At 41.2% G+C, this 26,986-nt stretch overlaps 1 long non-coding RNA gene across 7 annotated transcripts in view; it reads right to left on the bottom strand.

Annotated features, from left to right (window-relative positions):
- The window catches only part of LOC309637548, a 190,135-nt gene that overhangs the window by 48,249 nt on the left and 114,900 nt on the right, over positions 1-26,986 (bottom strand). For 5 of the 7 annotated variants that reach the window (XR_014250626.1, XR_014250627.1, XR_014250628.1 and 2 more), the window contains exons 2-3: positions 9,492-9,600; positions 1,818-1,983 (exon numbers count right to left, since the gene is read on the bottom strand). This is a non-coding gene — a long non-coding RNA (uncharacterized lncRNA). The remainder of the gene's footprint in view (positions 1-1,817; positions 1,984-9,491; positions 9,601-26,986) is intronic. The other 2 variants (XR_014250631.1, XR_014250632.1) reach the window with 1 other exon arrangement.

Raw genomic sequence — 26,986 nt, 5'->3', positions numbered from 1 at the left:
CAGCTCCATCAGCTACAGCCAGTTAAGGAAAATATGGTTCATTCCAATACCTATGGAAAAGCTGGCTGTTCTACGCTATGATCGCTTCCATTGTTCTCTAATGGGGCATCTTGCTAAAGAACATTAAGGGGTAACTGTTGAACAAATTTTTGCCTTACAACCTAACCTCAAGTAAAAGTGATTCTCATCTCAACACAAAGGATGAGGTAGAGCAATATCTCATATTCGCAGAAATCCTCAACAATGAACTTGAGTTTGAACAAAAATTCAATTATTCCTTCTAGTCACAATTAAATAGAGATACAGCTGAGAGTTTCACCAGCTTCCAAGAGTGAATCTTGACCTGGAGGTATCCTTTCAAATGGACTCACGGCAACCTCTGACCCTCCAGGCCTGGAGGCTGCCTGTCAATTGCTCTTCCCCTGGGCTCTGCAACACCTTCTACACTTGCTGCATCCTCTGCTACTCCGTCTCAGAGACACTTTCCTAACGCCTGACCACACAACTGCCATAAATGGTCTCAGTAAGGTGTGAGCTAATAAAAACTTAAAATGACTATTTAATAGAAAAATTTCAAGGAACACAAAGGCTGTAAAATGCAAAGGAGTGTTCCTTTCCAGCTGTGAAACCTCAGCCCCTCTGACATACAGGAGGAGAAATTTTAGAACACTCTGCAAATCGCATCATGTAATCATGATGCTTTAAGTTACGAAATCATATTGGTCATGGAAAAGATCTCAAAGACACTGAAGAGGTATTCTGATCCAACCCCTTTAATTTTGCCGCTGGGAAAACATAGGCTGGAAGATGTTCAGATGAATCAGCAATAAGGGAGCTAGTGGTTTTACCTACAGCTCCGATCATTCCCATGCTTTCATTCATTCATCATTCATTCACCCAACAAATATTGAATGAGCATTTGCCAAGCACAGGTTTAGCCACGGGGGATTTAGTCACAACAAAGTATCGTGTCGTAAAATTATTTTGGACTAGAAATCAGTCTTCTGGTTTCCCAATGTTCTTTTTAACATGCCTTTAATTACCTATTTCTCCACTGAGTTGTTTATATATCTAACTATACTTCTTCAAACATTCTCTTCCTAAGGGGGTCACAATTAAGATTCTCCCACCTAGAACTTTGTGTTTTTGTAATTTTCATAATTTTCATAACCTGATATAAACAGCCAAATAATGCACATTAATGTCTAAGCGTCAAAGAAAAACCAACAAAAATATTACTGTAAGCAGCTCTTTGCAGGAAACCGCCCTCCACAGGAAACCACTTTTGTTTTGTCAATTTAGCAAAGCTACATTGTAACTAACTTTTAAATCAGGTGCACCCATTCTCTATTCACCTCTGGCCCAGCACACCTTTCAAATCTTTTGATCACACAATACCTTGCTGTTGGTTCTTTCTGTAGATCAAAGAAGTAGAAATGAAGAATAAGTAATTAACAAATGATCATATCTCTTGCCCTTCAGTAATCTCATGAACAAACTGTGTGAACAAGATAGCAACTAAAGAAAGGTCACATGAAGTTGACAAACCTGCACACAGTAGGGGATGGCAAAGACTCTGACCCCCTATCTCAAAGATTAACTGAGATTACTTCCCCTTTTCCCTTTAAAAACTTTCACGGCCAAGCAGAATCTTTGGAGTTGGTTTCTGCGGACACTGAGTCCACCATCTCCCCAGATTGCCGTCATTAGGATTAAAGCAATTTTCCTTCTATCAACATTTGCCTCTCTCTTAGTTATTGATTTTCAGATGGAAAGCAGCCCTGGACTTGAGTTCAGTAACATTACGGCATACTTACCACAAAGCAGCATCAATCTAAGAGCTCTTGGTCATACAATAAAGTATAAGATGGAGTCTCTTTTTTCAGGGAGTTAGAGTCTACTTTGGAGCATAAGATGAGCATCCTCAGAATGGAACACAGGAAGACAGAGGGACAGTCACATCCAAGCGAGAAAATGCAGGTCCTGTGCAAAATAAATGCTACTTCAGAGAAGGTTTCCCAGAGGGGGTGGCATATATGACCTTGATCTTCATAATGGTTAGAACAGGGCTAGCCAGGAATGGATATGTAAGGAATTTTTTCCCCTTAAATCTTTTTCTTTAAAAAAAAAATTTTTTTTTTTTTTTTGCCACACCATGCTGCTTGTGGGATCTTAGTTCCCCAACCAGGAATTGAATCCAGGCCCTCGGCAGTGAGAACGCAGAGTTCTAACCACTGGACCACCAGGGAATTCCCAATATGTCAGGAATTTCTGGGGAGAAGAATAGTATGAGAAAAATAAATGGGGAAGTAGAAAAGCCTAAGATACTATCTGGGAATAATAAATGGATGAATTTGTCTCCAAAAGGGACAGAGCTATGTTCTGGGGTTGGGGGGGGGGTGGGTAAAATTATTCAAATCTGAGTAGGGAAATCTTTCCTAACTTAGTAATGTTGGCTAGAAAGCAAACTCTTGAATCTTGCCCCCTCCCCTTGGATACCTGCTGTCCTCTTCACACCCTATCCACAGGTGAACTCTTCCCCGTGAACAAATTTTCCTCCCTCAACTTGAAGGCCTTTGCCTTAACCATATGGGCTACTTCAAGCCATATGGACATCACAAACTTCCTGTAGATCTAATGAATACTTACATGCACATTATTTCAGATGTGTGCAAATACTTTACGTTTAACCCATGGAATTCATAGGATCCTTTGTCATTATTACTTTTTCTCAGCCAACTGATGCCAAGGGAACTCTTACTAGAATGGCAGGGTTGGGATGTTGAGGGACCCTCCTAAATTGGGAGTGTGTTAATTGCTCTGTCACCACAACTGATAGCTGTTGGTTTCATGATCTACAGAGGAGTCATTGCAATCTCTCTGGATTTAGAAATAGTTACATTTGCCTTCCCTCTTGGGAAAAACGCCACACTCAATTTATTCAAAAATCATTGAACAAACTTCCTCAGATCCTGAGGATCAATGGTCCTCAAGTAAAAATGCCAACCCATGGGCAGCCCATACCTTTGAATATATGTACTTAAACCTGACAAACATTAAAGTCTAGAATGATATTGAGCCTTGCATTGCTTTTTTTTGCCTTCTTTAAGCTTACCTACATGAATAATCTTATTGCTTTATCCCTCTAGCAGAAGATGCTCTGGCTGAAAGTGTGCTATAAGCAATAAAAGTTTCCTGTAAGAAAAGCCTCTTACCATCTCCATCGATAGCTGGTCACCCCAAATGATATGCATAAAGTTAATCTTTTAGATCCCACTTTTCACACTTTATTAGTAGAAGAATGGTAGGTCTTTATGAGACAAAAACGTATAAGTTGCTCAGGTTTCCATGACACTGAACACAATAGATTTTAACCATGAGGCTGAGCATAGTAGGCTTTAAGATAGTTTATGTTTGCTCCATCTGGTCAACCTAGGAAAATGACTGGTTCTGAAAGAAGGATCATAATATTTTAAGAAATTGGAAATAGCTCTTTTAGTAACTTCTCATTTGGCTCAATTTCTCCAAGTAAGCCTAGTTCAGAAATCATCCTGACCAAGAGGGAGTAACAAATCCTAATCCCCAAGGAAAGAGTTTTCCTGCAGATTTAGATTTCTCCCCTGGGTTAGCTGGGAAGCATTCTATTCAAGGTTTTCACAGGTAAGGCAGCTTCCTGGACATGCACATGGCTCTGTGCTCAGGAGGATTCCTCACTTAGTTTAACATTCTACTGTCACTGTCTTGAAATTGTTAATAACTTTTTAATAAGAAGTCCTGATTTCATTTGCACTGAGCCCCACAAATTACGTAGTCAATTCTGCTCATACAAACCTTATATCAGAATGCTTTTGGCTGCAAATAAACCCAATCAAAATTGGCTTAACCCATGAGAAAACCGTATTGCAAATAACAAGAAATCACAAATTCGTTTAGCCCAGGACTGCCATAACTCAACGATATCACCAACCAGGCACAAAAACCGTTATAAAAACTTTTATGTCCCTATGTTCTGTTTTCAGACATCTAATAAGAACTTTATGTGAATATTTCTCTCCAAGGTGTTAGATGCTACAATATTTTGAAGGTATGACCAACCAACCATGTAGTCAAATCAGATGACACAGTTTTCTGTGATGTTGGTGATGGAATATAGAACAAACCAAGATCTAGATCTTGAGTGCAATTACAAGGTTATTAGACATCTGGACTAACTAGATTCCTTGCCTTATTCATACAATAGTGAGGGAAACTGTATAACATTTCTAGTGAACTACATGCACCAATCACCAATGAAAGTTATGTCCAACATTTCTTCAGTTAAGTAGCAAACCTTCTTGTACACATTTCAGTAAGAATATGTGAAATAATTTCATAGCTCCCTCCATAGCACTGATTTCTTTTACGGGATGTCAAGGTATAGTTTAAAGTTATCTTACACATGCACACAAACCCATTAACACTGTTTTTATATTGATGCATTTTAAAGCAACTTATCATCCATACAATATAACAAATTTCTTTTAAGAGTAAGGGAAAACCACCCAGCTATTTCCATATCTCATTATCCAGTATCTGAACACCTTCCCCTTACCTAACCAGTTACTGACAAGATTCACACCAGAAGCCAGAACAGAGGTCAGATTCTCTGAAGCACCTATCCAATGAGAGACAGGTAAACAAAATGAAAGTTCCAGTAGAAAAGAGGTGGGGTATCAATGGTTATAGGAATCATAATCCATAGCAACCACCACGTCCTGAACGCTTCCTTTACTGAAAAATTATCTCACTAAAGTTAATTCAATTCCAGATACACTTGTTCTACGCTAACATGCCTGAATCAGAGTAAGCCCATACGCATCCAAAGGTCAGCTATCTCACAAATTACAGCAGGAATAGTGTGTAAGGATGCTTTGAGAGGTAAGGTAGGGAAGATGGATTAGAGACAGACTATCAAGGAACTTGGGTGCCAGTCTTCACACTTTAGATAATTAAACTGAAGCAGAATGGCAGTGGGTGCGAGAGCACAGGCTTCCCAGCTCCGTTTCTCATCAGTCGTCTAGCCCTGAACAAGTCCTCTGAGTTCTCAGATCATCAGTTTTCTCACCTGCAAAGCAGATGTCACAGGATTAGCTGCCAGCACAAGATACATGTGACCACTGAATGAACATACCACGCTAAGCACTGTGTCTGACACCCTGGAAAACATTCAGTTAATGTGCCTCTAACTACGTAAATGTCAATAGTTCTGAAAACAGCCATTAGCTCTGGGTGGAGAAAACCTCAGTGCAAAGATATGCCTGTGATAGCCTGTAACGGATAATCTGGAGCTAGAACCGGCTATCATCTCAGACGAAATGCTCAAGTGGGGACCATGATGAAGCAATCCTGGAAGGGGGGAGAAGGAGAGAAAGAGAGAGAGAGAGACAGAGAGAGAGAGTGTGCGTGTCTGTGTGTGTGTTGTGTGCTCACATGTGTGGATATATGGGTGGTGGGGGGAGTGAGGGCTGGGTGGTGACCAGCCTTTCTTGTTAATCCTTGAGGACAACACAGTGAGGTGCAAACTAAACTAACAGTCAGTCAGTTTCTTTTTCTTATGTATTTATTTTTGGCTGGGTTGCGTCTTCGTTGCTGCGTGTGGGCTTCCTCTAGCTGCGGTGAGCGGGGGCTACTCTTTGTTGCGGTGCGCGGGCTTCTCATTGCAGTGGCTTCTCTTGTCGTGGAGCACGGGCTCTAGGCGCACGGGCTCAGGAGTTGTGGCTCGCGAGCTCTAGAGCACAGGCTCAGTAGTTGTGGCGCATGGGCTTCAGTAGTTGTGGCTCGCGGGCTCTAGAGCGCAGGCTCAGTAGTTGTGGCGCACGGGCTTAGTTGCTCCGTGGCATGTGGGATCTTCCCGGACCAGGGCTCAAACCCGTGTCTGCTGCGTTGGCAGGCGGATTCTTAACCACTGTGCCAAGAAGGAAGCCCACTTTCAATTCATTCCCAACACGGCATTACAGACTAATGGGCTGAAAGATGCCCAATGCAAATATTTGACTTATATGCAGAAAATACTAGCTTAGTATCTGAAACTGGAATTTCTCCATATACTGAGTACTAAAAAAAAAGTTCAACAAACTATGTATTACTTTTTTTTTTTTTCCATCATCTTGGCATTTCTCCCTCTAATGCCTCATACTTAAAAGTCTGTGAAGGCAGAATTTATTTTCCATTCAAAAATCTAGTAAACAGGGGTCTATCCCTGAAACAACAAAACAATCTTAATTATAATTTTTCAAACAAGGCTATGATAATTCTCTACTGCAACAAGAAAAATGCTCAGAAGACAATCAATAAATCATGTTCTCCTCTTAGCAAATTCTAGACAATTCACTAATGTTTTCCAATACACTATTTGGAAGGCAGTTTCTGATTCAGGCTAAAGAGACAATCTTCTAATAAAATTTCAGACAAGACGGAACTCCAAATTCCATACTTAGAAAACATTTGGGGTCAATGAAGTTGAATACTGGCAGAACAGTATAAAAATAAGTCCTGTGGGATAAAGCAGCTGGCTCTACAACAAGCCGCACAAAACTGAAATTAAACAGTTTATGGCTTTGTTGCATCACTTTTGTCTTTTATTCTCCATCCAGTATAAGCAGAACCAATAATCTGGTTTGTCAGCGTGGGCAAACAAAATAAACAATAATAAATGACCAAAGATTGTAGATACACACCCATATATAAATATAAACATATTTCTAAGCACCTAAACGTGAGATTTTTTTTTCTGAAATATTAACAGGTGTAGTTTTTATCTTGTGTTATCTTGTACCCAGGAGCCCTTCCCCCAGTTAGCCAGATCAGCAAATCTCTCTTGCTAGCTTTGCTTTCCAAGAGTTTAGGTCTTGCAGGGAAAGAGAAAAGTCCTGGCAGAGAATATGGATTTAGGAACACATGTAATGAGTCAGAGCAAGGCTCTCAGCCTCCCACAGGTAAATGATGATTCTGTGGGTGGAGGGGCTGGGAGAGATGGTATAAGGAAGAGAAGAAAGCTGACAGCCAAAGGGGATCTGTGTCATCCAGGCTGACCCACAGGGACGGTGGCGGGGAGATACTCCCAACATGTACAAGGGAATATTTTATATACGTTGCAACAAAACATGTAGCGTGTTTATGAAAACCTACACCTAAGCATAAACAGAACATCTTGGAGAATATGTGATGTCAGAGGCAATTTTTTGTAGCCCTCACACTAGATAGAGTGTCCCCGGATATGAAGAAGTAGGAGAGAGCGAGAGAAAAGAAAAAGGTGACTTAGACATCAAAGGGTCCCCAAGATAGTTCCTGCCCTTTATCTCCCAAGAAGGAGTCTCATCTGTCTTTGACTAGCCCAGTCTAAAGATGACAACAACTCAGTGAATGCGTGTTTCCTTGGTTGGACAGTTGGACTGATAGGTGAATAAATCAATGTGTTAGTTCTTTTCAGTATTCCCTTCTGTTTCTTATACTTGGGAGACTCAATAGTACAGTGGTTCTAAGTCTAAAATTCTGGGTTAGTCCTGAGTTTAAACTGATTATATGATCTTAGGTAAGTCACTTAATTATTCAGACTCTTTCCTACTCTATAAAATGGTGACACGACTTTTGCTGTGAGGATTACATGAGAGAATACATTAAATGCACTGTGCCAGGCACATAAGTGCTTATTAATAAATGGTAGCTACCCACTCTGATAACTGTAGTTATTATTCCTATCAAAAGACATTAGAATCAACAAAATTGCAAATTAGTTAAGTCGGAACAGAAGACACAGCTAAAAAAAGTGGAAGTTGAGTAGCTCAAATCACCAGTCCCGTCCCTAAAAGTTAAACTCAGCCCCAAAATTCAACTTTTGCAGCCTCATTTGCTCTGGGCAATGTGGCAAGAACAGAACATAAATAAACCCTGAGGTCTGTCCTCAGGAGTTCATACTGCAGTGGGAAGGTGAGATGCCCACAGAGAACTGAAATAACTTTGTGTGTGTTGGCACCAAAGGGAGCGCTATTAAAGTAATAATAATAAGTGAGCAAGGAGCTGAGAGGAAGACTGCATCAGTGTGAGCATGAGGGCGTGGAGAAGACTTAGGGAAGATGGCAGACATGAATTTAGCCAAGAATATACTGCAGACATTCTCAGTGTGCAGAAGAGGGCTAAGACTGACCGTGGCAAATTTCTGGGACACTAGCTGAGAAATTGGGTGAAGATGGGCATCCCACCCACATCCTCATAGCACTTACCATTTCCATGTCAGCAGGTTGACTTTCACCTGCCAGCCCCTGTGATTCTGAGCCTGGGAATTTCTCTGGCCATTAGTGCAGGCACAAGTGTTGGAAGATTAATTCTCACCTGCAAGTAGCTCTCAACCTATCAGAGCTAATGAATCAATAACCCAGCTCCCTTGTGCCTCTACCTCCCAAGAAGGCCCCAGCAGGATTGAGTTCTAGTTGCCCACAGTGGTAAGCGTGCTGTAGAATAAAACACCCTTTATTGGCTTCCTTCCCTGCTCTGTCTCACTTCTCGACTTCCTTACCATTGTTACTTGCAATCATTTCCGAAGTAAGCTACTTGCACTTGAACCCTTGCATCAAGTCATACCCAGACTGGGAGAATGATGGCGTTCAGTTCAGTTCAGCACAGATTTCTTAAGCACTTTCTTTGTGCCTGCACTAGGCTACCCACTGCGGATTCAAAGATGAATGAAAGGCATTCCCTGACTATATGGAGTTTACAGTCTGGTTGGAAATGGGAAGCACAAGGAAAGTGAGCTGTGTTTTGGTCAACTAGGTCATAAGCTCCTTGGAGACGAGGATCGTGCTCAATTTACCATTACAGCTCCCTCAGCAACTGGTACAATTCCCAGCACATGGCAAGTGCTCAACTATTTATTGAATAAATAAGTGTAATAATAACAATACAACGTCTTTAAAATGTTCTATAAGCCTTCACAAGTGCTTTACAAAAATAATATCATTTAATCCTCATTGAAATCCTACTAGATAGGAATCATGGCGGCTACTGAACAGATAAAGAAACTGAGGCTCAGGGAAGTTGTAGCTTTAGCAGTTAGGTCGCCCAGCTGGGGTTTGACACAATGCTATCTGATTCCATATTGACTACCCTCAAGAGCTATACCATCCTGGCCCTTTCTCCCCTGTGGTCAGGTAGGTAGGCTGTAATTATGGAGAAATACAAGGAGAGACATCTGCCTTTATGTTACCCAGAGCTGGGCCTGTGATGCAACAAAAATGTGGCTACTAAGTTTCTTCAAACGTTTCCTGGGCTTTACAGTCAGTATATGGGCTTCACTGCTCGCAATCCTAAGTTTCCTGGGAGAGATGCAGCTCCAAGGAAAGGAAGGACTCATTCCTTCACATGATGATAGAAAATTAGAACCCAAGACACTGTGTTGAATATCTGGTTCCATTATCTCAACTCAAAGAAGACAAAGAGGTTCCGGAGAGGTCACATACCATGGCCAAGGTCGCGATTATTCTCTTTGTACCGGTCACCTCTAACAAGCCAAGACAGGCAACTCCTTCAGCCGAGAAAGGCAGAGGCCAGCCCCGTGGTCTTCGGTGGCTAAAAGGGAGGCAAGAAGATGGAGAATTCAGCCTCGTGCATCAGCCCGGGTAGAGCTTCTCAAACTATCTAGAGGAAGGGATCAGTGTATTTTCTTTCATTTCTAATCCACTGCAGACCAATACTCCTGTAAAATACAATAAATATGAATTACTAGATGCCGCAGTAACATCAAACTGCTCTAAACATTTCTAAATGTACTCTCAGTTTCTACACTGATCTTGCCATGGGCCAGTAACAGTTTGTGGTTCGGGGTCTGACCACATACACTTTGAGCAGCACATCACGGGGCAGAGAAGAGACAGAAGGGGTGCACATAACAGCATACAGTTCTGACCCAGGTTCAGTTTTTCAAGAAGTGGTTTGATGTCCCCCCCCTTGCCCTTCAATCACAGTTCCTCTGTCAGCAAGGCTTCCTTGACACCTTGACCACCTCACCTGGCCTTGTAAACTTTGTTGCACACCCAGAACTTCTTCCTCAAAGTCCCCTACCCCTGGATCTCCCCTTACAATCTCTGAACAAAACCGTTCCTGTTGCCCATCTAAGCTAGGCCCTACTCTCTGCTAGAATAGGACACAGGGCGATCCTGGAGATAAATTTAATGTTCTGCAAACTGTAAAACAATAGTTTCCCAAGTAGAGTACTTCCATCCTGCAGGATGTGCAGAACAATGCACTGTGAAATACGGCGAGCAAATACACCTTCTGTTTATACTGATCTTTTATCCTTTTAACACGTCTACTTTTAAGGTAACATTTATAATGCAGTTATATCATTATAGTACATATAATAAACAAAATACATACATATGTAAGGGGTGCCAGCTCTTTTATCCCAGATAGCAGGGCTTAATGAAAAAAAATTGTCTTTTTAACTTTAACGTATCTAAGATTCATTGGAATACCTTGTTTAAAATGTAGATCCCAAGGTCTGGTTCACTGGGTCTGCAGTGGGGCCCTGGAATATGGGTTTTTAAGAATCACCTCCCCCAACACAAGTGATTTTGATGTCATTGTCCCAGGATCAGCCTGAAACATCCACCACACAGAAAAAAGGAGGACATTTTGTTAGAAGAAACTGATATAATTCTTGTGAGATTTTAGTTCATGGTAATTCGTGAATAAGAGCAGAGTGCTGATATCCTTTTAACAATGACGTTTTAAAGCAATTAATTCCCACACTTGAAAACAAGGTCACTGTCTCTAAAACTCGATGCTTGTTAAGATTCCAAAAGTAGAAATTAAAGGAGAGAAAGTCATTTATTCTGGAAAACGCAAACATCAAAGAGAACATGCCGTTCTTTTCAGATGAGTCCAAATGAGTCTCATGTTGACCTGCAGAGAAACTGTTGAAACGTGATACAGGTAAAGAATGTGAAGCACGTTTTGACAGACATAGAGCTCAGCTGACAGAAAACCAGGCCATTCTTGACAGTCCCAGGACTTGGAGAAGAGATTTATTTTCCAGACTCGGCATGTGTTTGGAAGCCTTAGCTTTGGCAATGAAAAGGAGAGGAAAGCTAGCTAATGGGACTGGAAGGATACCCTGAGAGAGTGGCAGGGGAGAATTCCTGCTGGGGTTAGTGAGAAGAAAGTCTAGCAAGGGGTAACAGACAGGCTGGTCAAAGAAAAGACGTTCCTACAACAGAGAGCAAGGATTCCATCACTGGGCTGAGGTGTCAGGACACGTGTGGACTCTTGATTGCTTCTCCATGCTGAGTATACGAGATCCAGGGGAAATTACCAAAGCAGGGACTCTAGGACAGCAAAGAAAGGTTACAGATAGAAACTAATTACAAACCAGGCATAACCTCACTTGCCTGAATTGGAAAATCGAATCAGGACAAAGAGAAAGTTGACGTGACCCACATGAACTGTTATCCCTTGAAATGCTTTTTTAGGAAAAGCTGAGTCCTACCTCCCATGATAGCCTAGGTTTCTCTATGGGGGTAAACGCCATTGCTTTACCAAATATGTATGTGCCGGGCACAGTGCTATATGCTTCTCTCCGTTAGAATGCCAGAGAAGTCTCTGTCCCTGCTCTCTTGGAGCACTTATTACAGTGAGCAGAGAGATTTAATTAAATAATCCCACAAATGTAAAATTTCAAGAACATGTATCCTATAAAGTGCTCCTGTAGGAGAGTGGATAAATGTATGTTTGTGGGTGGGAGGGAGGATTCTAATCAGGCAATTGATGGCTAAGATCTAAAGGTAATAGGAGTAAACTAGGTAAAGATGGGAGGAAAGAGCATTCTAGGCAAGAGGAACAGCATGTGCAAAGGCCCAGAGGTAGGAGAGAAGCTCGTATTGCTAAAACACGGACTGTAAGAAGTCCAGTGACTGATGTGTCCGAAGAAAATGATTTTGGAACTTTAGGCTAAGTGATGTGGGAAGACTTGACAATATTTTAAGCAAAGGAAACAAGAGATATTCTGAATGTTCAAAGCGTCCCTCTGGATTTAGTGCTGAGAACAGCTTCGAGGCGCAGATGGATGAGAGCAATCGGGTGGTTGTTAGGGTAGCCCTGGTGAGGAACGACGGTGGTTTGGACTAAGGAGGTAGCAACGAACGTAAAATTGTAAAATAGAATGAACGACGAACAGGTCTTCTCACCAGAAAGGAAGAATGTCAGAGGAGAAAACTAAGCATGACGTTAAATGTTTTTCTCAATAGCTCATTATTAAAGTCAAAAAATATCCTTTTGAATACTGTCTGGACACCTACATGTAATAAGTTAATGGATGGATAGATGGACAGACGACAGATACACAGATATTCAGATATTACTATGGGGCAGATTGTATTCCTGGCTCAAGTGAAGTGCAAATGATTGCATTATCCAAATATTTCAGGGCAACCCCAAAACTGCTTTGTCAGAAAAAATAAATCAATTTTTGAAAACTCTTTGCCGACTGAGTTAAAATTCTTAATGAAAAATTATCAGAAGGCTGGGGAGTCTGCATTAAAGGAATTCTTTCCTGCATTTACTAAGTGAGCAAGGTACAGAGCCAAGAGCAGAAAGATTTACATGGGTCTCACATTAAAAAGGGAGGGGACAACATGTTACAGGTAAACAGTCATAGTGATAGACATGTACATAGGTGTAGTGTGGTGACTTCTACGTGTCCTGAATCTTCTCCTCCATGAAGCCAATAGCAACACATTGTCACCCTGACCTTGTGTTTCATCCCCAGGTGATGGTCCTAGAGGCACCCTGGTTGGGTACAAGCCCCTGAAGCAAAATCCCCTCACTAACTCTTTGCCTCGAGAAGACATCAAAGTAAATGAATGATTCATTATTTGGTCAAACCTAAAACTTTCAAATTTCTCCAAAGATAGCCCAACCAGTAAATGATGTATGAATTTTGAGAAGAAAGCTTCTGGCTCCTTTTCTTGAACGTTCATCCGACAAATGGTCAGATGAGATAGACAATGTGCCCAGACAAGCGTGACGAGGCGGGGCCCACAGGGACACAAAGTGAAGCGAAGTATTTGAACCATGGCAAAATGAGGAATGCAGCCATAGATGTAAATCCCTTGTGGATAAATCTGCGGGACTTTTCCCGAAGGGCAAATCTGGCACCTTATGATTTGGTGTAATTGATCAACCCTCCCCCTTACAGGGGAGGCCCCATGTTTAAGTCAACAGAAAAGTTATGATGACACACAGGTAATACAAAGGTACATTGATCAACATCTCCTGAGTCACCCACTTGTTCATTTATTTCCTGAAAACTTATTAATAATACCTATTAGATGCCAACCACTATATAACGCACCAGGGTGGGTTTAGAACAGAACAGTCATCGTGGGGGGAAAAAAAGGTCAAACATTTAAATAAATCATCCCTTAAATAACTATATGACTACAGTGGTGTTAAGCCCCATGAGGGAACGGTGCAGGGGTCTCCAACAGGATGCAGGAGTCGGCCGGATGGGAAGGGCAGGCAAACACGAGGACGAGTAGGAAAAGGAGGATGGAGAAGAACAGAAGACACAACACACACAGAGACCCTGACAAGAGAAAGAGTTTGAAGAGGGAGAAGGTCCAGAAGGTGCAGTACAGTCATCGAGATGAGGACAGTCATTAGGCAAAGCTACAGAGAAAGGTAGGAGCTAGAGTATAAGCCTTGCAGAGAAGGCTAAAGATTTAAAACTTTTGTCAGGAGAGCAAAGGAAAGCTAACAAAGAGCTTACGTAATTTCGAAATACTATTTCAATATTTCTAGCTGGTCTCCAGTAAAAGTTCATTAAAAACAAAAAGTAAAAGGGAACATTTGAGACATTCTAATTGGAGTAAATTAAACCTATACTATTAGAGCAATTACATTTTATAATTTGCTTATGGAAAAATAAATTAGAAATTAAATTAGATGCTACTGGTCATTTTCTTTCTGTCGTCCTGCCCCATTGCCTCTTACAAATGCAGGGCTGGAAATCAACTCAAAAGTTTGAACAGCCCTGTTGGCAGCAAAGACCACAAGTTCATCTATATCATGTTTGTGCCTTTGAAAGACTAGGACCAGAACGTTCCTGAAAATGAATAAATAGCTTGATAAAGAACAGCTATGTCTTCTTCTAGGTTTAAAAAAAACGTTGAGAAGTGCTTCCCTTCAAATTCTACCAGACAAAGTGAAAATGACTCTATTTATATGCATACAATTTTCATCCTAACAATTAGGTTTTTCTAATGGAGAATAGATTTTGGAAGAGTAAACACTGCAAGCTACCAGGCAACGTTTTTCCCCTTCAGTTGGATATATTTTTTAGTCCTTCCAAAAATACTTTAAAAGTTTGAAGTTGTCAGTATTAGGAATGAACTTCCTTTATCTGTATTAATGGGACAAAATTTGGACTAATTGTTGACAGAGAACATTTAAACATTTTAAGTTGGTCAGAGAGAGGAAATAATCTTATTTTCCATTAAGCTTGTTAGTGAGAAAATAGCAAACTCTTGGCCTCAAAACTGCTTTTCATTTCCACCAACAAATGTTACCTTTGCCAAATCGTTTTACAATAATTGCACCTTTTCAAATAGTTTTTCAACAGCACTCAAAGATCCATTTTCCTATGAGTATTCATATTGCAAGAGTTGAAAAACAATGTTAGTTTGGATGGCTCTAAACACAAACAAACCTGTGGAATAGAAATAGCATTAATTTTCTCTAATCCCCAAAAGGCAGACAACCATCATCATGAAATTCTCATATGCACAATTTTCCAAGTCTTCTGGATTGGGCTCATTATCCTCTAATAAACGTGTCCTCCATGTCCACTGTCATATAATTTTAAAGCACCTTCTCCCGGGCACTCTACCCCCATGTAACACTTAGCTGAAGTTGTTGGTATCTAGCTCCCATCCCCTTGGCTCTTACTCTTCCCCAACTTGTGGACAGCTTCTAAATGCATGTGGCCGTAACTCTAAGCCTGAGGACTTTCCTTGACCATAGAAGGATGCTCATCCCTCACATGGGACCAACAGAAGATCTGGGAAGTCCATGACCCCAGGAAAGACCTTCAACCACTGACACATGGGAGTTGATGGTGTCCTTGCCCTTCACATGGGACAACTCTGAGACATGATCTACACAGCAATAACCGGCTCATTAACCCTCAACTGGTTTCTTTCCCATCCCTCCCCCACTTCCTCAATCCCCTACTGGTGCTACCTGGGTTACCTCACAATTAAACTGTTTACTTTTATATTATTGTTTCCAATCCTTAGATTCTGGGGAATCCGCCTGAGGCAAAGACATGTTCTAAATGAGTTCCAAGGTGTCATTGCTACTCCCAAACTATGCTTAGTGTCTGTGCGAAAAATAAGGGCCTTTAAATTTTCAAAAATGATGACATCGCAGGCAATAAATGGCAAAATCTTCGATGACAACAATGCATGCCAAGTCCTGGGAGTAAAATGGTCAACAGGGTACCCAGCCACTGCCTTCACTGAGATTACAGTCTCAACTCCATGTGAATGAATCTCTGATTTCTACTCTGAGGGTATCAGAAATGCAGAAAGGTCCTGCATTTTCGCCTGCTAAAATTCCACTTTAAAATCCCATGAGAGACTCTAAACCTTGTTTGCTATCACAAACTGATCAAAATCTAATGATATTCTTTCAGAAAAACCCACATATGCAGCTGCATATAACACAGTGCATGAAATTTCAGGCATCTCCCAGTCTCTGAAAACCCTATGTAAGAATTCCTTTAGAGCCTCTAGAACCAGGCAAAAATCCACGTTCTAGACCAGGGTTAGCCAATGGAAATATAACGCAAGACACACATGTAATCTTTTTTTTTAATAGATCTTTATTGGAGTATAATTGCTTCACAATACTGTGTTAGTTTCTGTTTGTACACCAAAGTGAATCAGCCGTATGTATACATGTCCCCATACCCCCTCCCTCTTGAGCCTCCCTCCCACCCTCCCTATCCCACCCCCTAGGTCATCGCCAAACACCGAGTTGACTTCCCTGTGCTATGCTGCCGCTTCCCACTAGCTATCTATTTTACATTCATATAATCTTAATTTACTAGTAGTCACATTCTAAAGAAGCAAAAAGGAAACATGAAATTAAGTGTAATATTGTCTTTTATTGAGCCCAATCTATCCAAACTCTTATGATTTCAATATGCAATCAACTAAAAATAAGCTATTTTTACACTACTCTTTCATTCTGAGTCTTCAAGTTCTAGTGTGTATTTGACACTTACAGCATATATCAATTCAGACCAGCCACCTTTCAAGTGCTCAGTAACCACATATGCCTAGTGTCTACAATGTTCTCTAAATATTAAATATTCTCTAAATAATGCCTCTCTAAAGCAAGAAGTAGTGGAAGTCTGTTTCCCTGACCTTCTTCTTTTCCTCTTACAATGCCCTTCTGCCCTTAGGTCATCATCTCATCATGGCACCCTTTCTAACTGCACACCCCATCTCAAGTCAAAAATTATCTTGCCTTTCTCCCTCCTGCTGTAAAATCCTCCTAGTTAGCTCTCGTCCACAAGGGTTTAAAAACCCATTCATGCTTTCGTGCTAACTGCTGACAAGTTTAGAGTAGGAAGTGCAAGCAATCTTCTATTCAGATACCAACTCTATTATCTTGTCGTTTCCAGTGTGGAGGAATGCTCTGAGGCTGCCTGTGGACTCAGGGGGAAGGAATGTTATGATGAATTAGCATGTTGTCCCGTGGTGCACAAGTGTGTGCATAGCACATGAGCTACACGTTCCCTGTTAAACAGGACTCATAGTTTATCGAATGTTTCTTAAATAACTCAAAGAATGTAGTCCTCACCGAATAAATTTCAGGCATATACACAGCAATTAGTGGTCTATGCATTGATTTCTATGTTCTATGTTTTAAGAATGTGAAGAATATGCAAATGTTAAGACATATCCATATGGATGGAGATGTAGGTGTAGATTTAGATAAAGATAGATATATAGGTGTAGATATAGCTTCTCCAGAAGGAGGGTAAACTGATTTAGGACACAGAGGAGAACACAATTTGGGGAGAAAAAAGAAGCTCAAGAAAGTTCTATGGCCAAGTTTCTATGCTAGCAAGGATCAGCATTACCCCTGGAAACTAGCCTCTGACCGCTGTCTTCGGGCAATTTTTAAATTCTTTCATTTGAATCTCATGACAACTTTATAAAGTTAAGTCGGAGACTGGAGAGAAAAATGTGCCAGATGAATGGGCCAGAGAAAGACCCTGTGGTACGGGAAAGTGATTAGTAATCCTAATTGTCAGAGCGTTGATGACCTCTTTCCACCAGATCCCACCAACACTCCTACTGTAGCCTCTCTACAGAGTAGCAGATAATGACTGCCTCTGGGAACTTATCCTTTTCACCTTGGTTTGTAAATGTTTGGAGTTAGAACCCCTACAAATGGCCTTGTGTTCTCAAGAGCATAATTAGCTACTTAATTGGCTCTAATCATGGTAATTAAATTCACTCATTTTTCTCCCCTTCATGTGAAAAGGAATATTTCCAGGCACGCTCCTCCCCTGCCCTGCACGGACTATCAATAAATGAATTTTCTTTTTCACCCTATTTTTAGCCCCTTCCCAAGGTTGTACCAATGAAAAACAGGTGGAAAGAAAGACTTTGAGGTTAAAGGACTAGAAATATTTGCTTCCTGCAGAGCTAACTACAGACCATTCAATATAGCAGAGACGCAAGCAGAGCCCAGATATCAGCTGGGTTCACCCGGTCCTCTACCATTAAAACTGGTTAGCGCTCCGTCTAATAAATAATTCGACACCTGTCTACTGGCCAGAATCCTCTGGGAATTTGGGAGCCGGTGTGTTTATTTCTCCTAATCACCTCTGGTTGCACATTTCGGACTCTAACGAATTAGTCCAGTTTATAAATCTCAGTTTGCAGTATTTTTACTCCAGGACTGTCCATAATGGATAGCACCCCCTATTTTCTTTACTGCCCCCAATTCCACTGGCACACAGCTCTGTTGTACCAGACAAAGGGGAGTGGGGTGGGTAAGGCAGCAGGAGGAATAGGAAGAAGTTCACGTCACAGCTAATAACTTAGAACTGAATGAGAGACATCCCTGTTTGGAGTCACACGGGACAAAACTTGAGCAGGAATTTGGTTTGATCCTCAGTGCCGTTTGGTTCCATCTCTCTTTCCTCCATCTTCCTGATTTCTTCTCTCTCGCTGTATGCCCCATCGTGCAAGCTCCCATAACTTTATTATGCAAGATAGTTGAATTTCTTCTTTGTTTCAAGACCTCCTTACAGAACACGTGCTAGACTTTCAAGGTCCCACTGAAACAACTCAGCGGTGTATCTTCTCTCTCTCTCTAAACCACTGAAGTTCCCTCCTAGTGTCAGCTGTTTAAATAGCAGAAAACTGTGTTTATTTTCACATGGTCTTTGATCAGGTTCCCCAGAAGCAGACCCTTAATCAACATTTGGGTGCAAGTCATTTATTAAGAAAGAGTTTCCAGGGGAAACTGGTAAGCATGACAAGGAACCAGCAGCAGCCAAGCAAAAGTGAGACCTCACGCAAAATCCGTGACGGGCCACGTTCAACCTAATCCCACGGGGAACTCTGGAGCCTAAGCTGTGCCTCGGAGCTGTGCTCACCAGGGAGCAGCCGTGAGTCGCTGGCGAAGAGCCCAGGCACCTCCTGGGCATTTGTGAGAGCAGAGTGGCTCAAGCAACCCGAGGGGAGCCTTCCACACATAAGCTGTGGGTATTGGCTGTTAGAATCAAAACCACGCAGGAAAGCACTGCACAAAAGTGTCAAAAAGGAATCCAGTGGGATCTAAGTGGAAAACCCACATTGCCCAAGGCACCCTGCTTCAGCGGAGACTTTTAAGCAGTTGAAATTTTGGGGAGCATCTTTTTCCTCCATGTTTTCAACACACTACCATACACGTTCCCAGGTGCCAGAGTACCCAGACCTGCCCTGTTTTGCACACCAACACTTGCTCCTCTAGAAAAATTTACCCACCCAATGTCACATGACCTCAGTATCTTGACGTGTCCTAATCTGATCTTCAACTCCATGTATCCGAACATCAGCGTGTGATACTACGCAGGTAATATTCATACTTTGATTAATGCCTATTCTAGAAATTGTATTCTAAGGAAATGACACACCAAAATGGTGTCAAGTGACAGACAACACAGTGCAAAATAGGCAGACTTTTCTGATGGTTTCTTTGAAACGATCGAGTCCTTTCCACCCATAGCTAATACCTTAGTAGAGGCAGAAAAATTAGTAACAGCCATTTCTCATGGCTCACTAAATGTCAAGGAAGCATGATGCTAAGATCACTGTATCTCATTTCATCCTCACAACGACCCTATAAGTATTGCTGTCCCCATTTTCTCAATATTGAGGAAAACAGTGGCTTAGAAAGTTAAAAGAACTTGCCAAACAGTAAGAACTAAAAAGTTGCAGACTTTGTGTTGGAACCTCAACAAGTGTGAAAGCAGAGCTCTTATTTGCCACAGTGCCACCTTGCCCCCAATAGATAACTTACACAACTCTCAAAACCACAGAACGAATCAATAGCCTGATATAAGGGGTAATGAAAGAAGCAGAAGATTGGCACTGTGTTCATGGAAACTCTAATGGACAACTCAAATTTCAGCTTTTTAATCCAATATAAATGTGCATCTGTGTTATGCAAGGCCCATCCTCTCTCCTTCTCTCCCCCTTTCCCTCTCTCCCTCTCTCTCTCTCTCTCTCTCTCTCTGTCTCTCACACACACATACACACATGCACACACACACCCGTACTCTTCACCCTCATCTCATAGAAATACCAGATGAACTAGAATAGGAGAGGTAGGTTCAAAAGAAGCTTCCTAAGACCATTTCTTAAGCCCCTAGTCCTCTAAGTTGACTAAGAGAAACTGAAGAAAATGAGAAAATGTTATGTAACTCCTCCCTATTTCATTAAAATCTGAATCAAAGAAGAATTTACTCCGTCTTTACAGCTCTAGGAAACTATGTGAGCGCTTCTGCACACTATGAGGATTAGTCCACCGTGCAAATTTTCAGCACACAGGATTTCAGAAAAATAAGTTCATATATATTAAAAAAGCACAGAAGAATTGACATGGAATGTTTGTGGCTACTGGGCAACTGAGAGCTGCAAGAGGATATGTAAAAAATGAAAAATCCTGTCCAGAGCCTTCTGAAATGACACCCCAATGATGAATGTTTAATAAAAATCACATCAGTGTTAAAGAAATTGACTATTACTGGCTGCCCTTTTACCTCAAACTGTACTATTTTTAAGAATGTTTAAAACATTTCAAAGGGAGCACTACCATATATTTTATTTTATGGCCTTTAACTCTTTTCATGAAAACCTTTCATCTGGATGAATGGCAAAGGGAGAAAATATAGAACATGATTCTGGGTATTTTAATGACACCGCTGATGGCGTGAACCAAGAGCCACAATTGCCAGGGCTACGTGGTTGGAAGTGGTTGCTCATCCATTTGAGAGTCGGATGGGGATTAAGAGACAAGGAATAAACATGAAATGAGACTCCATGGTTTGAGAGATCTGGAAACATTGGTTGAAACTCAACTTCTTCTACATGAACAAAACCTTTCGATATCTTAAGTCGAATCAGGACCTTGCTAACGGATATTTGCTTTCCAGAAGGAAAAGATAACCTGATTTCCAAAACACTAAGGGGAATATACGTGGTCATGTTCCTTAATCTTAGATACAATCGGAAAACTACAAAGGTCTAAAAGGGTGTGTGTGTGTGTTAGGGTATAAGGAACAGGGAGGAAGGAGGGGAGGTTTAGACCTTCTGGTATTTTAATGAACATGAGCTTGCACTTTTCCAGGACCTGCATGCATCTGTGTTCCAGGTACTCTGATCACATGACAAAGTGCTCTCCAACCCCACCATGTTACAGAGCAGGCACTTACTATACTCCTGAGTTCTGCAGATTAGGAATTCAGACAGGGCACAGGAGGGGTGACGGACCCTGCTCCAGATGTGCGGGGCGTCCAACGCAAGACTTTGAGGTTGGGAGGCAGGATCAGCAAATTTTTCTGTAGCGAGCCAGCTACTCTTTTCAGCTCTGGGAGCCATAAATACTGTCTCTGTCAGGACTCCTTCAGTCCTGTTGGTGTAGAGTAAAAGCAGAAGTTAACAATGCATAAATGAATGCATGTGGATGTGGCCCAATAAAAGTTTCTTTATACAAACAGGCAGCTGCTGGATTTGGCTCCCGGGACCCCTGAAGGTTCCCTGGCTTGCATGTCAGGATGCGGACAAGAGCTGCCCATTGGGGGTCTCAGTTCTGCATGTGGATCACTGTATGCACTTTCCTCCATTTGGGTAATTTGTGTTTCCTCTCAGCATGGGGGCTGAGGTCCAAAACAGGAGTCCTGAGAGAAAGAGAGGGAGATGGAGGGGTGGGGGGAGAAGGACAGGTGAGAGGAGAAAAGAGACGCGGAAGGGCAAGCACCACATGGAAGCCATGTCTCAGACATCCTGAGGCACGATTTCTTCCCCACTATTTTAGTTGAGGCACTCACCAAGTCCAACACAGTTTTAAGGAGGAGGGAAATAACAGACCCTCCTCCAGATGGGGTTGACAGGTTTTGAGACGGGCATGTGGGACTGGAAATACTGTTCTGGCCATTTTCAGGAAATACCATCTTCCACTGTCTCATTCAACACGTCAGTAAATCTTCATGAGATACCTGCCAAGTCCCACACTGGACAGTTGGTAAATAAAAGTCGGTATGTACCTTGGAAGAGGCCACAACAGGGTAAAAAATGTAGCTTTGCAAAGAGAGAGCTCCACAAAGATAATATTATACTATATGATATTACTGAGATATGACCCAAAAACAAAACACGAGGGGACTACAAAAAAGTGCTCCCAATATAGCCTTAGGTTGTAACATTTCCTCTGGGTCTAGGACAGGCGTCAGCAAAGTACAGCCCATAGGCCAAATCTGCCCTGTTGCCCTTTGTTGTTGTTTTTAATAAAGACTTATTGGCACACAGACACTTTCCTTCATTGATACATTATCTATGTTGCTTTTGCACTACTGCAGCAGAGGTGGGGAGTTGCAACAGACACTGGCTTGCAAAGCTGAACATATTTACTATCTGGCCCATTACAGAAAAAGTTTGCCAACCACTGATGTAAAGAAGAAGTTTACCAGGAGATAGAGGGGAAGGAAGGCGGGAAAAGCCTGGACTTCACTCACGTGGCATTTCCTGGGTTTGTTAACTGTATCAGCCACGAACTGCTCACTTTTTTACTTCTTCAAGACAATATTCAGGCCAGGGGTAATGAACATTTATCATCTTGGGGGATACCTTACATCTCTGTGTGGAGAAGGATTCAGAGATTCATAAGCATTCAGAAAGAAATGCTTAATTATATCTGCCAGGGATCTAGAAAGAAGAAAAAATGAAGAACACTAGCACAACTGCTAAATACTTGCCATCTTGGATGCACATCATCTAAAAGGCCAGCTCATCTCAGGCAAGAACCAAATCACACTTCCACTCAGTCCTATCCCTTGTTCCTTATTACCCCCCTGGCAAATAATATCAGTTCTGGAATCACTATACATAGGGTTAAATTCTTCTATGTACTGTAGTGTTATCTTGGGCAATCTACTGAATTTCTCTATGCCTCAATTTTTTCTTCTCTAAATGGGAGCAAAAACAGCCTATTCTTTGGGTATGAAGCATTCAAGCTGTAGCATCTGGCTTTACACCCATGAAGTAAATGCAGCTATACCCCCCTGAACTCCATCACATGCTCCCTAGCAACTGCACAAAGTAGCAGAACAGGAATTTTTTCCCTTCCCATCAGGAAGTTCCCCTGGCAATCTGGTTATTAACTTAATGAATTTCTCCCTCACGTCTTTACTAAAATGCGAACTATCTCTCTACTAAGCTTCACCAGTTTACAGACTGCGCTGCCCACTCAGTTATGAATGGTGGTAATACCTCTGTTCTCTGAAAACACAAAGTGTTTTAACAAGAACTACAGCACCTGCCTTCTCTCTGACCCCACCTCCTACCACCGCCCACCTTGACCCCTTCACTCTGCTGCATCCGCCTTCCCTCGGCTCCTCCAACTTACACTTGACACTCTGCTCCTTCTGCAGGGTTCACCGCCTTGACTCCCAAACTCACCCTTCAGGCCTCAATGGCAATAACACTTCTTCAAAGCTGCCTTCCCTGACCTGCCTTGCCAAACTCGCTAAAAGCCCCTCTTGCCTTACCTCACAGAACTCACAACTGTTCTTTATTTTACTGAACCAAAAGTACTTTTGTCATGTACTTATATCTGTGTTTAATTAACGCTTGTCTCTCTCACTAGACCAAGGGTTGACAAACTTCAGCCTGCAGCCAAATCTGTCCTAAAGCCTGCTTTTGAACGGCACAGGAGCTAAGACTAGTTCTGTAAGTACCTACACAATACCCTCAACTTTCCTCTTGGATTACAAAGTCTAACATATTTACTATCCGGTCCCTTACAGTAAAAAGTTTGTTGACCCTGCACTAGACCCTATGGCTCTTTTAAATTCCTATGTATCCAGCATCTGGCACAGTGCTTATCACAGAATAAAAAATAGATAAGATAGACAGATGAGTAAATAACAAATAAAATAATTAAAATGCTTTCATTTTGAACACATCCTATGTGCAGAGCATAATTTGTTGAAGGAGTGTTGATTGTATAAAGAACTGTTTTAAACCGAAGCATTGCTGACTGGTACCATCTCTGAGTGAACACACCATGTTTATTAATTGTAAAGCATAAACCTGTGAATTTGGCTGGGGCCAGGGAGGATTAGCTCTATGCCTCTATTCACCTTTGCTTCCAGCTGAAATGCCTTGTCCCTCCCTCCATCCAAGTTCTACTTATTCTTCAAGACCAACTCCAGCCTTTATCCTTCCCAAAGCCTTCTAATTGGAACTATGAATAAGGTCATAGACTGTTCAGATCCTTTAAGACCATGGTCCTCAAACTGGAGTCTTAGGACCACCATCATCATTACCTGGGACATTGTCAGAAATGCAAAATCTAGGACCTCAATCCCTGCCTGACTAAATTAGAAACTCTGGGTGGGGAGTGTGGGGTGGGGGCAGGAAACAGGGAAGCAGCAGGGGAGGACAGCAATCTACAATGTAACAAGCTCTGCAAGTGAATCTTTTCAGGCCATGGCTTTCAATCTTAGTTACATGATATAATCACCTTGAGCATTTCTTTAAAGTATCTATGCCCAAGTCCCATCCCACAAAAGAATCTGATTTAATAGGATCAGGTAGGGCCAAGGTATAGTTATTACTGTGTAGATAGATAGATAGATAGTTACATAGGCATATAGATAGGCAGACAGACAGACAGGCAGACAGGCAGATCCATCTATCTACCCAGCCCTGGGTCATTCTAATGAGCAAGCAGATTGGAGAACTCTTCTTACATGTTCACAGTAGAGATCACTAACCAACCCTTTACTAAAATAACTAACAGTTCAATAGTCTTCCAAGAGAATAATACTTTGTTACAGACATATTATTAAATGAAATAAACAAAGAAACAAAAATATTGCCCAGGACATCAAATCATAAAGAAGGAAAGATAAAGTGTTTAAGATATAAACAACAGCAACAACAAGCAAAATAGACCAACTAGAATAAGCCTTCAGTTTTGCATTATCATCTATACTTTGCAAAATAGAATTCGCCTGATTCAAGTCCTTCTAAAACGTTATGCATTCACAACTCACCAGGAAGCAGAAAAAAATACTACTCAGTTTAGGTAAATGGTCACTTCAATAACTTAAGGAAAAGCAATATCACATCACTAATATCTATCTGCCATTTTCATGAAAACATTTGTCCCACTTGGTATTCCTGCCGCTTGTTCCAAGTCATAAAGTATTGGTTTTATAAGCATCTTCTTCACTGGGATGGAAATTTTAGCTTTTGAGATTATAACATTACCTCATAAATCTCTTGGGAGACTAAGCAATACACCTTCCAGAAAAATCATTATAATAACTCATTATGATGGACATATTGTAAAGAATACAAATCCGGCAGGAGTTCTTTGAACTTGACAAATGTCCTGCATTTCCTAGATGAGATTTAATCAAATAGTAAGTTTAAGTTCATCTGGTACTTGAGGGGAGGGATGAGAAGGGAGAGCAATGGAGTATTTTCTTTCAAAGAAGTGATAACTGGCAACAATGAATTAGCTTTGGCTTACCGTAGACACAGAATAGAGTTCTCTCTGCCAACTGATAGACCCACATCATCATTTGAGGATCAACCTTCAGACTAACACTCCTGTTTAGAAATGGATCAGTACAAATCATAGAAAAATTGGGACCCAGCTGGAACGCCCTCCCGAGGGGGGTAACAGAAATATGACCAATTTTCCTACTACGGCTCCTCCACAGCCCTTTGTCATCTGGCAAGAAACTGTCATTAAAGTCAATTACCTTTGTTCATGGTGTTTCTTCCTTTAAAAACACCATTTCTGGCTCCCAGCCCTGGTGTCCCAACCAATCTCTTCTGATCGGTTGTTCTTCCCCAAGAACCTTTTCTCAACCAGTCTAGACACTGCTTCAAAAACTACCTACAGTGACTGTCCAGATCTGTGATTCTTTGTTTCATTATTTTAATCTCCAATTCATCACAGACCAATATTTTTGTAATATCCAGTTAAAATTAACTACTAGAAAAATTATATTAAAAAAAGGCATATAAAGTGCATGTTCAATTTTTTAAAATTACATCAACAGACATAAAATTACTCTGTTCGATTGCTGCAAAAGCTTCTTCAGGCTTATTCTCAATATCTGTGCTTATCTCTGTGCAGACTAGTCAAACACAGTTTGTGGACCAGGACCAATTCGTCAAGCGCATCTTGAGTGGCTCTATTCTAGATAACACAGATCATTTCTTCTACTCTTCTCTACAACCTACAACAAACATTTTGGCAACTTCCTACGCAATTATTAAATCTCCTGAATATGCCTTAAAACTCTAACTATAGGGAAACCTCTTGAAAACAAAGACCATGTCACTGAAGTTTTAGTCAAAGAATGCTTTATCAGGTCTCCTCAAATTTAACAATAAAAAAAACAAACGAACAAAAAAAGAAAACAAAACATTTTTCTCCCTAGTGAATTTACCAGATTCATAAGTATGTAGATCCCAGGGTAAGTAAAGGGGAATGATCTACCCTCTGATTCAATAAACGTTTTCTCTAAGGCTATCCAAAGCAAGCTCTGAGAACCCAATCCCACAATGCTAATGCCTAGTACATACAGTACAGCATAGTACTGTACATACACATAGTACAGTATAGTAATGTACATACACTACAGTATAGCAATGTACGTATAGTACAGTATGGTGCTGTATGTACATATAGTACATATAGCATAGTACAAACATCCTTAGCAAAATGCCACCTTTCTGAACAGTTACCATTCACAAAGTACTAGCTACTAGGAGCATGCAAAGATGATGAAACGTACTCTCTATGTTCAAGGAGGTCTTAAGAGAACCCGAACCAATAGGATAAGTGTGTGTGTGTATATATATATATATATATATATATATACACACACATATATATGTAGACATGTATATGTACATCTATGTCTGTGTGTGTGTGTGTATGTATAAAGAGAGACAGAGATATAGAGAAAAAGAGAGACAATGAGATTCATTTTAAGGAATTGGCTCATGTGATTGTGGAGGCTAAGTCCAAAATCTGCAGGGTGGGCTGTCAGTCTGAAGACCCAGGGAAGACCTAATGTTGCAGTTCAAGTCTGCAAGCTGTTTGCTAGAATCCCCTTTGCGCAGGGGAGGTCAGAGTTTTGTTC

The sequence above is a fragment of the Balaenoptera physalus genome (assembly GCF_965194825.1).
Source record: "Balaenoptera physalus genome assembly, chromosome: 11".
NCBI classification, from domain to species: Eukaryota; Metazoa; Chordata; class Mammalia; order Artiodactyla; family Balaenopteridae; genus Balaenoptera; species Balaenoptera physalus.
This window is presented reverse-complemented; position numbering and strand designations above follow the sequence as displayed.